This window comes from Dromiciops gliroides, chromosome 2 (genome assembly GCF_019393635.1).
Source record: "Dromiciops gliroides isolate mDroGli1 chromosome 2, mDroGli1.pri, whole genome shotgun sequence".
Lineage (NCBI taxonomy): Eukaryota > Metazoa > Chordata > Mammalia > Microbiotheria > Microbiotheriidae > Dromiciops > Dromiciops gliroides.
Window position 1 is genome coordinate 246,069,808 of NC_057862.1, and position 14,449 is coordinate 246,084,256.

Consider the following 14,449-nt stretch of genomic DNA (forward strand, 5'->3'; position numbering starts at 1 on the left):
TGACCCTATACCCCACCTGCTTCATCCCCCCAAGAAAGGGACCCACTGATAGCCAGGAGTGGGTTTTAATTAAACACCTCAGAATCACAGACAGAGTAGGAAGGCACCTCTGGAGTCTCCCCAATAGTCCAAACCCACTCCCAGACTGACATCTAATCTCTCTTGGGGGAGCCTGGCTGAGCCTCAAGACCCCAGGGCCTGCAGCCCATCTGCACCCCCCGACAAAACAGACACACTGGCCTCCCCCAGGCCAGGGGGGAGTGGGCCCCAGAGGCTCCTCAGAGCCTTGAGTGAGGGGGTAATTGGTTTCAATCTTATTGATTTCTCCTTTAATTTTCAGGATCTCTAATTTAGTGTCTAATTGGGGATTTCTAATTTGTTCTTTTTCTAGCTTTTTAAGTTGCATGCCCAATTCATTAATCTCCTCTTTCTCTTTCTTATTCATGTAAGCATTTAGAGCTATAAATTTTCCCCTAAGCACTGCTTTGGCTGCATCCCATAGATTTTGGTATGTTGTCTCATTATTGTCATTCTCTTGGATAAAGTTATTGATTGTTTCTATGATTTCTTGTTTGGCCCATTCATTCTTTAGAATGAAATTATTTAGTTTCCAATTGATTTTCATTCTACTTTTCCCTGGCTCTTTCTTACATGTAATTTTTATTGCATCATGATCTGAGAAGGATGCATTTACTATTTCTGCCTTTCTACATTTGACTATGATGTTTTTGTGCCCTAATACATGGTCAATTTTTGAAAATGTGCCATGTACTGCTGAGAAAAAGGTATATTCCTTTCTATCCCCATTCAATTTTCTCCAGACATCTATCATGTCTAACTTTTCTAGTAATCTATTCACCTCTTTCACTTCTTTCTTATTTATTTTTTGGCTAGATTTATCTAATTCTGAGAGGGGGAGATTCAGATCCCCCACTAGTATAGTATTACTATCTAATTCCTCTTGTAACTCATTTAACTTCTCCTCTAAGAACTTGGATGCTATACCACTTGGCGCATACATATTCAATATTGATATTACTTCATTATCTATAGTACCTTTAAGTAAGATGTAATTTCCTTCCTTATCTCTTTTAATGAGATCTATTTTTGCCTGCACTTTGTCTGAGATAAGGATTGCTACCCCTGCCTTTTTTACTTTAGCTGAGGCATAATATATTCTGCTCCAGCCTTTTACCTTTACTCTGTGTGTATCTCTCTGCTTCAAATGTGTTTCTTGTAAACAGCATATTGTAGGGTTCTGGTTTTTAATCCACTCTGCAATTCGCTTCCGTTTTATAGCAGAGTTCATCCCATTCACATTCACAGTTATTATTACTGACTGTCTATTCCGTGAGGGGGTAATTGGGTTAGAGACTGGGAAGGCACTTGAATCCACCCCTGGGGTCACAGGGCTGAGGTTCAGGGGTCAACCTAAGGACTTTTGGAGACAAGGAGGTCCCCCCTAAATCAGGGGGACCTTTCCTTCCAGCTATGCCCACCCCCCTTCCCCACTAGGGCAGGGGGACACCCCACATGCTGGCCCCCTCCCCGGCCCCAGGGTGGGAGGCAGGCAGGGCCCCCAGGCAGTATTCTTTCTGTAGTAGTCATACTTGGCCTGAATAGCTTAGGTATAAAAAGAAAGGAGGGGTGTAAAAAAATTAATTGTTCATAACCATAACTAACCTGGAAAAATTATATATAATTAGATTTATTAAAAAATGTGATTATATGAAAAATGATAAATTTAGAAAAATTATAATTGGGCCATAAGTTCCTTCGTGGTCACCATTCAATTATAAAAATATTTTTACTGACTAGGGCTAATTTTGGGGGACTGATCTGACTGGAGGACTAAACTGGGGACTTTTGACTATTTGGCTATCTGACTTGGTTAATTTAATATGGGCTGTTTATAAAGTTCCACCACACTGCTCCCAAACTGATAAACTAAAAATTAAGAAGGCTCTTAACTAAATAATCAAAGCAGAGTTTATTTATGAGATACTATTTCAAATTAGGAATACAGGGAAATAAAGTATACAACCTTATTGCTTTCCTGAGTTCTCTTTCCACTGCATCTCTTTCCCACCTGCTGCTCTTTGAACTTCTTGAATACAATAAGGGCCTTAGCTGCCTCCGGCCTCAGGGCACGTTACACTTTCCCTGGTTTGTATTAAGGCCTGTAACCTTGTCAGACCTGCCTCTCCTTTTCCTAACCGAACTCTCCTCCGTCTTTGTCCGGGCTCCCCTCTAGTCAGCCTCTCTCCTAGGCTGTCCTCAAGTTTCCTCTAGTCTGTCCTCTTCTAGTCAGCCCCCCTTCTTTCTAGTCTGTCCTTGCTCCTTTTCTATCTAGTCCATCTCCCCCCTCCTGTCTCACTCCCAGGTCTATATATACCTTTTCTTCTCTCCACTCAAATCTTGGGGCTTCCTTCGCCCCCACAGACCAAGCTAATCCACCAGCCAGAGCTGCAGCTGGTGGGGGGGGGGTGTGCTCCTGAGCCTCATGCCTCAGCACAGGCTATCTTTCAGATAGCTCCGCTCAGGTCGGAGGGAGGGTCTTGTATAGCCCATGGGGCTTTTTCACTCAGCTGAAGCTGAGGAGGAAGGGGAGAGACCCTGAGGGCCTAAGGCTTTCTAATCTCAGCCTAAAGGTAGGGTCCCCAAATCAAAATAAATTTCCACAGTTGGGTGGGAATAACTTAGTGGGAGGCAGGATGATGCCCTCTAGCAGAGGCAGCAGGCCAGGCACCTGTGCCCCGGGCCAGGGCCAGGGCCTAATAATGTTCCAACTTCAGGCTTTTGTACAGACAGCAGGTGAAAATCATCCCAAAGATCTGTACAGAGGCAATGCCCAGGCCCACAGCTCTGATGATCTTCAGGTGATCCTGTATGAAGGTCTCCAGTTTGGTGATGCAGCCACCCTCCACTTTATAGATGTTGGAGGCATGGTCCCCCTGGCCACAGCCTTCCACCATGGTCTTACAGCAGATGTTGGGAAACTTCCGGTGCTCACCCTCTGCCGACTGAATCCACACACTCTCCTGCCAGTCCTAGGAATTGTTGCTCCCACAGCATTTGAACTTCTGCTGCAGCTTGTCCACAGCCGCAGCCACCCCTTCCTGGCTTGGCTGGTGGTATTTCTGGACCATGGTATCCTTAAGATTATACTTCAGCTCCGAGTTCAGCTGCTGGTAATAGATGTAAGTCAGGATGCCCACAATGACCTCAAGCAAGAAGATGATGAGCAGAAGAATGAAGTGCAGCCAAAGCAGATTCCTCCTCTCCTTGAAGGTGGTGCAGCACCCCAGGATGCCTGTTACCATGACCACAGCTTTGGCCACCACCAGGATATAGGCTGTGGCCAGATAAGTGTTGGAAGTCAGGAGGCTGATATAGTCACTCTTGAGGGCTAGTGTCCAGATGCCCACAGCCATGACAGACAGGCCAGTCAGCCAGAAGCAGCAGTTGAAGGTGAAAAGCAGGTATTTCAGGCAGATGGTACCACTTGTCTCCTTCTTCTCGTTATACTCGCCCATCTTGAGAGCCCAGGTTGGGGAGAAGGCCGCCTAGTCAAAGGGGACACCTAAGGGAGCAGGCAGGCCCTGCTTGCGGCCTGAGTGCAGAGGAGGCAGCAGCAGCTCTGGTGGAGGGATGGATCGGCAATCCTAATTCTTAAGCAATTATTTTCTTCAGAGAGCTTTTGTATCTCCTTTTTCATTTGGCTTTTCAAACTGTTTAATTTTTTTTTTCATGACCCTCCTGCATCACTCTCATTTTTCTTTCCATTTTTTCCTCTACCTCTCTTACCTTCTCTTCAAAGTCCTTTTTGAGTGCTTCCATGGCCTGAGACCAATTCGTATTTTTCTTGGAAGCTTTGGATGTAGGAGCTTTCAGGTTGTTATCTTCTTCTGAGGGTGTATTTTGATCTGCCTTGTCACCAAAGAAACTTTCTAGGGTCAGCATCTTTTCCTTTCTGCTCATTTTGCCAGCCTATTTTTTCTTTTTTCTTTTTTTTTGGGGGGGGGGGGATGAGGGTTAAGTGACTTGCCCAGGGTCACACAGCTAGTAAGTGTCAAGTGTCTGAAGCCAGATTTGAACTCACGTCCTCCTGAATCTAGGGCTAGTGCTTTATCCACTGCACTACCTAGCTGCCCCTGCCAGCCTATTTCTTGACTTTCAACTCCTTCTTAAAGTGGGGCACTGCTTCCAGGGCACATTGTCCCAAGCTTCATGGCAACCCAGGTGCTATGATTTAAGGAGACTTATACTCCCCTGGCCCGTGCTTTGGTCTGTAAGTAACTACAGGCCTGCTTGCTCTTTAACTCAGGAAAAGAATTCTGTTTCACTATGGTTGCAAGATCCTGTGTGCCTGTGCCCTTTCCTCACCTGAGCCACCACTCAAGACTGCTTCCTGGTTCCAAACATAGGCAACACAACAGAGTTTCACCTCAGCACCAGCAGAGACCCCTGCAATCTCCCCCTGGCCAACTGCTCGACCCCTTCACTGGTCCATGAGCTGAGTTCCAGAAGTAGCCACTGTCTCAGCTGATTCCAAGGCTCCAGAGGCCCGATTCTCTGGGGCTAGGGCTGGGTCTATACAGTGTGGCCCAGATCTCCACTCCACTGTCACCCTGGTACAATAGACCTTTCCTACTGACCTTCTAAGCCATCTTTGGCTGGAAAATTATCTCACCCTGTCCTTTTTTAGGTTCTGCTGCTCCAGGAATTATCTTATGGCATTATTTGAAGAGATTTGGAGGGATTTAGGGGAGAAGTCTGAGGAGTCACTGCCTTTCCTTTACCATCTCGGCTCTACCTAGGAAGCTTCTCCAGTTATTGATTTCTTTTTGCCATTTTTTTGTTTTCTCTTTGTATAGAAAGTGAAAGAACAATAACAGTTGAGCAACTCTTTCTTCTCATCATCTTTTAAATATAACCATTTACTCCAAGTAGTAATTCTATTCCTTCTATAATTCTTGTCTTTTTCCTAATATAGATTTTTTTTTAAAGAAGCAAAGCCTTTTCATTTTCTTTGGTTTTCCTCATCAGCGCATCCTGAACTTTTTGCACTCTTGATAATACTAATATAGGACTGTGCCACTCTTTTTTATTTGTCCTCCATTGTTAGCCTTTGCTTCTTTTTCTGTAGATACCTTTTTAGTCTAAATTTGTTGATGAGTTCATTGTGCATAAATCTTTTTTTATGACTAGGATTCTTTCTTTTTAGGTTATCAGAATTTCATTTTTGAGGGCTTCTCATCCCACTTGGATGGACTTCCCTTATAAAATTTTAGTTTCTGAGAACCTATTATTTCTTTGTAAGCCATTTGAAATATACTCTTACCAAACTTATGTCAACATGTCCTTTTTTCTCTTTTACAAATCCTAAGGTACCATGGTCAATTTCACACAATTCCCATAATTTCTGCATCAGCAATTAATTCTTCCTTGTTAGAATATTTTTAATAATAATAAACATTTTTATTTAAAGTTTTGAGTTCCAAGTTCTATCCCTCTTTTCCTCTTTCCCCTCCCCTTTCCTTCAGGCAGTAAGCAATCAGATACAGGTTGTACATGTGCAATTATGTAAAACATTACCATATTAGTAATTTTGTATAAGAAAATTTGAATAAAAAGAAAAAAAGAAAATGAAAAATAGTATGCTTTAGTCTGTGTTCAATCTATATCAGTTCTTTTGTAGGTATATAGTATGCTTTATCATTAGTCCTTTGGGACTGTCTTAGATCATTGTATTGCTGAGAATAGTTAAGTCATTCACAGTTCTTCACTGAACAACATTGCTGTTACTGTGCACAATGTTCTCCTGGTTCTGCTCACTTCACTATAGTTCACAGAAGTCTTTCCAGGCCTTTCTGAAATTGTCCTGTTTGTCATTTTTTTATAGCACAATAACATTCTATCACAATTATATACCACAACTTGTTTAGCCATTCCCCAATTGATGGGCATTTCTTTGATTTCTAATTCTTAGCCACCAAAAAAAAAAAAAGAGCTGTATAAATATTTTTAAACAAATAGGTCTTTTTCTCTTTTGGAGGATGTCTTTGGGATATAAACCTAGTATGGTATTGCTGGATCAAAGGCTATACATATACAATAAGCATTTATTAGGCACTTTACCATGTTCTAGGTGCTGTGTTGAGTATAGGGGATACAAAGACAAAGGCAAAGCAGATTCTCCTACAAGGATAAGTATATAATATACAGGATAAGTGATGAGATGCCCTGGTATCTTAACCAAGTGAAAATATTCAGTTAATCTCAATCATAGGTTTATGGATATGAGAATTTGTCACTCAATTCTTTGTAGAGAATTCCTTGTGTTGACCTATAATTATAATTTAAATATAACCTGGTCAGGGATGGGGTGAGGTATTGATTCTCAGAAAGGGGAAACATAGAAAGTGGAATACTATTTTTAGAAACCACTTTGATTTCAAATTTACAAAAGGGATGAAGTACTAAAGCAGTGCTTCTGGCCTTTTAAGAAGACAGAGGACCTGACTTTGAACAAAATAAAAATTGCTAAAGAGGGTGTTTGGGACAAACTGCCTCAGTTTACCCAAATAATTCAAGGAGACCACCAAGTCAAGCAGAGACCGATTTATTGCATTCTCATGAGAATGGGCGACCTCATGCCAGAGATGAGATCAGCAGTAATGGGCTCATGCTTTGGGTTTTTATAGCTATTTTGAGGGGGGGAGGGGAATCCCCTTGTGCACAGGGTGAGCTCACAATCTAACATCCAATCCTGTCTCACCCAGGGTGTGTGTTTAGCTCATGATCAGGGTATAAATATATGTTCCAGGAACAAGGGGGAAAGGGGAGGAGGAAAAGGTCAAACCAAGGGAAGGGGGAAAGGGGAAAGAAGGGAGTGATGGTACCAGGAGCTAGTACCAGGGGGAGTTAGGACTTAGGAATATAAAAGGGGAGGTAGTATCTAGGTGGGGTTTGAGCTAGCAAGAGAAATCTTCCTCCTGGTCATGAGGTGTGTTGTAATAACAGCATAACAAGGACTGGGGGTTTGGAATGTAGGCAAGGGTAGGGGGAAGGGGTACCAGGGTACATCAGGTTCAGTAAGGCAAGATACATGATTTCTGTTATTAGCAATGGAATAAAACATGAACAAAATAATCTAATTCTAACAGGGACTGGGGGCTGGGTACTTTCCAGACCCCATCCTCAGAATCTGAACTGACTCAAGTCCACCTATCCCATACAGAGGGTTAATAACCAAGATAAGTAAGGAGCTAGCAAGAGAACACCTTGCTGCTCTTGACAAATTCAAGTCACTTGTCATATATGAACTATATACTTGGGTCTAAAAAAATCTAGCTGATGTGATCACTGAGTCAGTGTGAGTGATATTTGAAACATTACAGTTAACAAGATTGGCACTAATTGATAGGCATCATGGCTACCACAAGATTGGAGAATGGAAAAAGTTGTCCTCATTTTCAAAAAAAGGAAAGAGAATCTAATCTGCAATCTAAATACCAACAAGATTGACTACCAGTTTTGGGGGAAATTCTGGAATGCATCATTAAAACATGCCAGACTAACTTCATTGGGGGGAGGGGCAGGATTAATAAACTAGTCAATAAAGGGAGTTCTGTGATGTACAGATCACAGAGAGAAAATGGAAGGCTAATGTAACCACTAGGTGTCTCTGTGGAGGATAAAGTTTAGCTGGACCCAGAACCCTTCCCAATCCACAACTTTCCTATCTACATTAGAGGTTGAGCTGCTTAAGGATTCTGAGTAGCCACATCCTAGCCCCAAGCTCATTTTAGTCTTCCAGGGTAAAAGTGACTCTGTGTACCTGTGATTACTCTCTTGCTATTTGGGGGAACTTTTAAAAAATGCAGATTACTAATAACAAATGCATGTACCTTTAATCTCCCAGGTCAGAATTAAATTTTGACCACTAGAACAAGGTCCCTTGATCATCTACATACACATACATACATGTGTACATATAAATGTATATGTATGTATATATATGTGTGTGTGTCCCATATATTTATGTGTGTAGATAAGTCAGTTACTGGTTTCCTTTTTTACTGACCATGTGCAATCAAACATACATATAGGGGCAGCTAGGTGGCACAGTGGATAGAGCACCGGCCCTGGAGTCAAGAGTACCTGAGTTCAAATCCGGTCTCAGACACTTAAGACTTACTACCTGTGTGACCCTGGGCAAGTCACTTAACCCCAACTGCCTCACTAAAAAAACAAACAAAAAACCCATATATATAATATGTATATATGTATATATATATACACACACATATGTATGTATGTATATGTGTGTATATATACATTCTTATACTATAAGTGTTTAATTAACCATAGATTTTTATATGAAGGGACTGAAAATCAAGATAAGATACAGCTTTGGATAAAGAACTAGAAAAATATATAGGATGCATGAAACAGGCATTAGGAGGACAATTTGGGGAAATGGGGAAAAAAGACTTTTTTTTCTTTAAGGGGTAGTTAGACCCTTTCCCATATGCCCAAATTCTTTGCTCCATCAAATGGAAGCTTTGACCTGAAGCCTAGTTCATAGTTCCAGAGCAACCTCTATAAGATGCCTGCAGGGAATCCATAGTGCTCTGTCCTGTTAGCTGTATATGCTCTGCTTCATGTGCTATATTGTCTTCCCCTTACCAATTCTGTTTACCTCTTTTTAAAACTCCCAGGAGTGACTCAAGTTCAAAAGTCAAAAGATTGTGATAGTTTAAATCTCTCTCAGAGTTGGGGTAGGGGAATGGGTTTCTCTAAACTCAAAATCCCATTTTAGTTAGGACTCCTACTATGAGGAGTTCAGGGAACAGGAAGTAAGTCAGTGTGGCTAGAATATATATTCCAGTTGAAGTGGGAAGTGAGAAGTATGAAAAAGAGTACTTATTATGAAATACAGTTGGTTATTCCATGAGGCTCTGTCCTGGATTCCCTCTTTTCTCTCTCTTTTCTCTCTCTTTGTCTGTCTGTCTCTTTCTCTCATATTTTATTTGTATTTACTCTCTTCATATTTACTCTCTATATATTCATATACATCTTCAGTGCCTCCTCAATTACAATGTAAGATCCTTCTGAGTAAAAATTGTTTCACTCATTAAATTGGTACTTCTAGCACCTACCACTGTGTTTGGCACATAGTAGTCATTTAATAAATATTTGTAGATTGACTAACTAAAAGGAATGTAGGGCCCAGATTGTGAAGAACATTATTACTTAGAAGCAATAGGAAACCACTGAAGATTTTGAGTAGCAGGGTGACAATATGCGTGTGTATTAGAAATATTATTTTGGCAGCTATGTGCTAAGTGGACTGGAAAAGAAAGAGGATGAAAGCAAACTGATCAATTAGGAGACTGATCAATTATTCATTGCAATACTCTAGGCAAGGGCTTTTAGTCTTGAACTAGGGTATTGGCTGTATGAATGGATAAATATGGGCAGGCAGATATGGAAAACTGCTATATACCAATTCTGAGGTGTGTATTATTTAAACTAAAGAATAATTATTCTATATTATACTTTAACCCTGGAACATTGTTTTTTTAATAACAACTGATTTCTATGCAAACAATTGTTTTAAGTAACAATAATTGTAAGACTGAGGTTTTTGCTGGAATGAACAAGCTTGCATCAAAATAATTAAAATGGGGAAGAAGATCACATTCTTGCATTGGACATAGAACAGTTATTATAATAGACTGTATCTCTATTTCTTAGGGGGGTTAAGGAATTGAGAGGGATAAAAATAATGAAACTCAGATTGTTATTGATACCTTATGACCTCTGAGGAGCAATAAATTGGGCAGGATAAAGCAACTGGAGATTTATCCCCACTATGCTAAGATCAGAGGTTGAGGGAGAAAGTAACACAAGTTTCTCCCTGAAAGCCATTCTCTAGCTGTCCATCCTCTTATTTCCTGAAACTGCCCTTCTAGGCTTTCCCTAATCCTAGCTCCATCACTCCTATGGTCCCATCTTTGTGACACCTTTGTCCTGGGACCTGCCTTCCAGGTTTTACCTCCATTTTGTTTCCATGATAGTTATTGATTTCACCTATAACTCTTTTTTTCTGCTACACTACCCTTTCAACCCAAATGAATTCTGACTCCCCTTCCCACCCCCATGCAAGAATCCGGATTTAATTGCAGTATAGAGATGTACAAAACAGGAATCTTTGCATAGAAATGGATATTTCTAGACATTATGCCATCAGAGGGAGAGAGGTGATTAATATTGTGTGGAACCTTTGATTGTTACCTTTTCAAATCTCAAAGGGAAGATTCAAAATATAAATGAAAAAGCTGTACTTAGAAGAAAGTCTTGTTTGTATACCTTTCCCATAGATGTTCATCCTTTGGTTAAGTTTTACATAACTCTCCCATATGTCATGTATAGAAATCTATATACCTTTAGCCCCTCTCTACCTCTATTATCTGACAGAACACAAAACTAAAAACTTTCACAGTATCAGCTCTCTCAAGTAGTTCAAATGCATGTATCAATGAAGCAATAATGAAAATAATAATAGCTCATATTTATATAGTAAGGCTTAAAAAGCATTTTCCTAATCTGTTAACAAGCATTATCAGATGATTTGAGAGATGAGAAAACTGAGACAAATGTAGCAACCTTCAGTTAGCGTTGTTCTCCCCAACATGTGCTTATGATATAAGGCTGAGATCTGCCAATGGGGCAGTTGTTACCTCAGGTTCTAGAGTTAACCCTTGTGGGCGATTAGCTGTAGCTCCTAAACACCCGCTAGTGTGTTTCCAGTTAATAAATCAGCCAGAACACTCAAATAACGCTTAACAAAAATATTTACTAAATGCCACAGCAAGAAAAATAGTTACAAAACATTTTCCCCATAAATCTTAGGTACACACTCTCACCAATATATATTGTGTCCATGGCAGAGAGTGAGCATAACTTAAAATTCCATTAGTGAGGCGTGTATGTAGAAAACATTTGGCCAAGGTAACTTACAATTCTGGAAATGTGGGGTCCCAATGCCTCGTCTCACAAAATGAAAAGTCACAGAAATTCCATTTCCAAAATCCAGAGCTTCCTGATGAAAGAAAAATAATTACAAACTACCAGAAAGAGGTCAAATACTAAAGAACCATGGTCAGGATCACACAAGCTAGTATTATAAGAAAATTTTTGGCAGATGATATTCCAAAAGGTGAAAGATAAAGGTTTTCAATAAAGAATAAATTATCTTATAATACTGAATATAATAATATAGGGGAAAACAGACCTTTAATGGGATAGAAAACTTTTTTTTTTTGGTGAAGCAATTGGGGTTAAGTGACTTGCCCAGGGTCACACAGCTAGTAAGTGTCAAGTGTCTGAGGCAGGATTTGAACTCAAGTCCTCCTGACTCCAGGGCAGATGCTTTATCCACTGTGCCACCTAGCTGCCCCTGGGATAGAAAACTTTCAAACATTCTTAAAGAAAAGGTCACAGCTGAATAGAAATTTTGAAATAAAAACACAGGGGTCAACAGAAACCTAGAAAGCAACTGGAAGGGGCTAAATAATAATCATTAGTGTGTGTGTGTGTGTGTGGGGGGGGTGACACCGATACTCTGTTAGTGCAGGTTTGATGTTGGAATGAAATGAGGTACTAATTAATCATTGAACAGTTAACAAATGGAGGTCATTTGCCCTAATATAACCAGGACATACAACAAGGAGAGGGTAGTATTTAGCTTCTATAGAAGCAGTTTCCCCAAATCCATATAAAAACACATCTGGTCAGAAGATCAGGATGTTTTGAGTTCTGCAGTCTTATGGCATCAAACAAGCTGAAAGGGCCCTGACCCTACATAGTTGTGAACTTTTATGCTCCTAGGTGACCAAAAAGCCATAACAACACAGCCAGAAGCCACCAGGAAGTGTGTTAAGGGAGGCACACCTTCAGCTTTCCTATCCATGTTGTAGGGGAGAAAGAGGAACTTTTGTAGACTCTGGTCCTATCACATATCACCCTGATCTATGGAGGCAAGGTCCCTAAGGATCTTGGAGGACCTTCCACCATTGAAATGCTTTCTAAGCTTTTACTGGATAATCTTCCTGGAACAGGCAGAACTACAGGGAGAAGAAAAAAAAAAATCACAAGCCTCCCCCCTGACAAGAGTCACTATAAAGAAAAATAAAACAATGTAGATAAGAGAAGTCAAAAATCTTAATCTTTATATCTCCCATGCAGAAGAATTGAGTCTCAGATCTCAATTATATGATCCATGTGGTGGGTGATGCTGTCTTCACAATTCAGTGTGTCTCTTATTGCAAAGGGGTGATGATAAGCTAGAGTAGCAGCAGGAATATCAAGTACATAGCGCAGATGATAACCAGCATAGTCACAAATTCTTCCCCTGAGGTAAGACTGTGATGATGAGCAGCAGTAGTACCAGAAACATCAAGATGACAACACAGATGATGACTTTCAGCACAATCAACAAATTTTCATCACACATCAGCATCATCTATAGTAAAGTAACTAAGAGATAACAACTCTTTTGCATGCAACCTGTGCCTGACCTAAGTTAATACCAAGGTTCTCCTAACCCATTCAGAATTCCCTGGCACCCCCCCTGACAGCCGCATGTGGCAAATAGTATGAAATCTCTAACTCCTTAGCAGTTCCTGTGTAGGGACTTCCCACTTTTTCCCAAAGAAGTTAAAAGACTCCTTCACATCCATGCAAAGACTCAGAATTACCACAAAGTTAGATAGCCCCCTTTATAAAGGGGGCAGGGAGGGGAGAGAGAGAGAGAGAGAGAGAGAGAGAGAGAGAGAGAGAGAGAGAGAGAGAGAGAGAGAGAGAGAGAGAGAGAGAGAGAGAGAAAGAGATTCATCATAGTTATAAAGTAACAGTTTAACTTCTCCCATACTATTAGAAGTCAGAATGCTTCTCAATAATATTGTCTCTTTGGCCCTCTAAGTCCTTTCTAGGAAAATATTCTCTTAAATATTCCAGAGGAAAAGATGCCTACCAATTGAAGAAGACATAAGAAATTTCTCCAGAATATATAGTGCTTTCTAAGGGGCCATGATGCTAAGTTGACTCAGGACTGGGAAAAGACTAAGGAAAAGATAGAGAGCATTCACCAGAACTATTACCAAGAACCAATTCATTCTTATCAGGTAAATTTTCCTGGAGCCTAGATCTCAGACATAATTGGACTGGAGTGCCCTTCTCATTCCTGTGGTGGCATTGGTTTTTTTCTATGAGGTTGGACACATGACATGGACAGTCAGGTGCACAATTATGCAGTTATTGATCAGTAGAGGCAAATCTTTTGCTTTGAAATAGGAATATGCCATTTTACCAGTTAGAGACAGATTGAGAGCCACTTGGGTTAGATATATGCTCCAACTCATAACAGTACAGGTCAGCAGGAATAGTGGACTCGTTCTTAGCAAGATGGATCATACGGTCCTGTGTCCAGCACAACATTGCTTCACCACTTCTATGTTCATATTGGCAAAGGATCCACTTCCCAACTTCTGCTCTTCTTGTAATAGCCCCAAGGTAGTTGTTTAGCACATGCTATTTCTGACGGGTGCTGACATGTTACATAAATAACTATATGCAGTGAGAAGCACTGGAAAAATTCTTCCATTGATCCTGACCCCAAAGGTGAGGGCCTTTGATTACCTAGTCCTAAACTCTGCAGATTCCAGACCACTTGGCCAAAAAAATGTCCACTGCCTAGGAATCAGTATAGATGAAGACCTTCTCTGCCCCTTCACTCCAGGTTCTCTCATGTGCCAACCACGAAGCCTGAAACTCAGCCCACTGAGACTTGCCAGGGCCCCCATTCCCTAGGCTATCTCTTGTTGCCATATTAGTGTGTAGTGAAGTCTAATTTTATATACCGATCTCATAGCAGATGGAAGCATCAGTAAATCAGCAAAATGGCATTCCAAAGGATCCATGTCTTTATAGGTGGGGGCCTACTGGGCTGGTGAAAAAGGAAGGATTTCAGGATTGGAGGCTTCATCCTCTGGAAGAACTGACACCTGTTTGTGAGGGGCACTGGCACCAGACGGATACAAGCAAGTGTGATTTTTAATGTACCATTTCCATTTAGCAATAGTTTCCTGTGCCATGCCATTTCTGTTTGAAGGGATCACCTTGAATCACCAAAACCATAACAGGCAACTCTGGATCTTGTTTGTATGACCTTGCATCATTTGCTCAGTAGAAATTAGTCCATATTAGGCAAGCAGCAGCTTTTAAAAAATATTGTATTTGTTTTAATCATCCAAGATTTACCTTCTCACTCTCCCACTGGCTTTCTCCCAATCAACTAAACACACTAGAAAAAAAAAATTATAAGCCTGCATAGTAAATCAAAGCAAATTTCCACATTGGCTATGCTCCAAAAAATATA

The 14,449-nt window shown here is 40.7% G+C and overlaps 1 long non-coding RNA gene and 1 pseudogene across 1 annotated transcript in view; both read right to left on the reverse strand.

The window, feature by feature from the left end:
- LOC122740914 overlaps nt 1-14,449 on the reverse strand; it is an 89,795-nt gene that overhangs the window by 69,797 nt on the left and 5,549 nt on the right. The window contains exon 3 of the long non-coding RNA XR_006354785.1: nt 11,032-11,113. This is a non-coding gene — a long non-coding RNA (uncharacterized LOC122740914). The remainder of the gene's footprint in view (nt 1-11,031; nt 11,114-14,449) is intronic.
- Nucleotides 2,775-3,536, reverse strand: LOC122740913 (annotated as a pseudogene).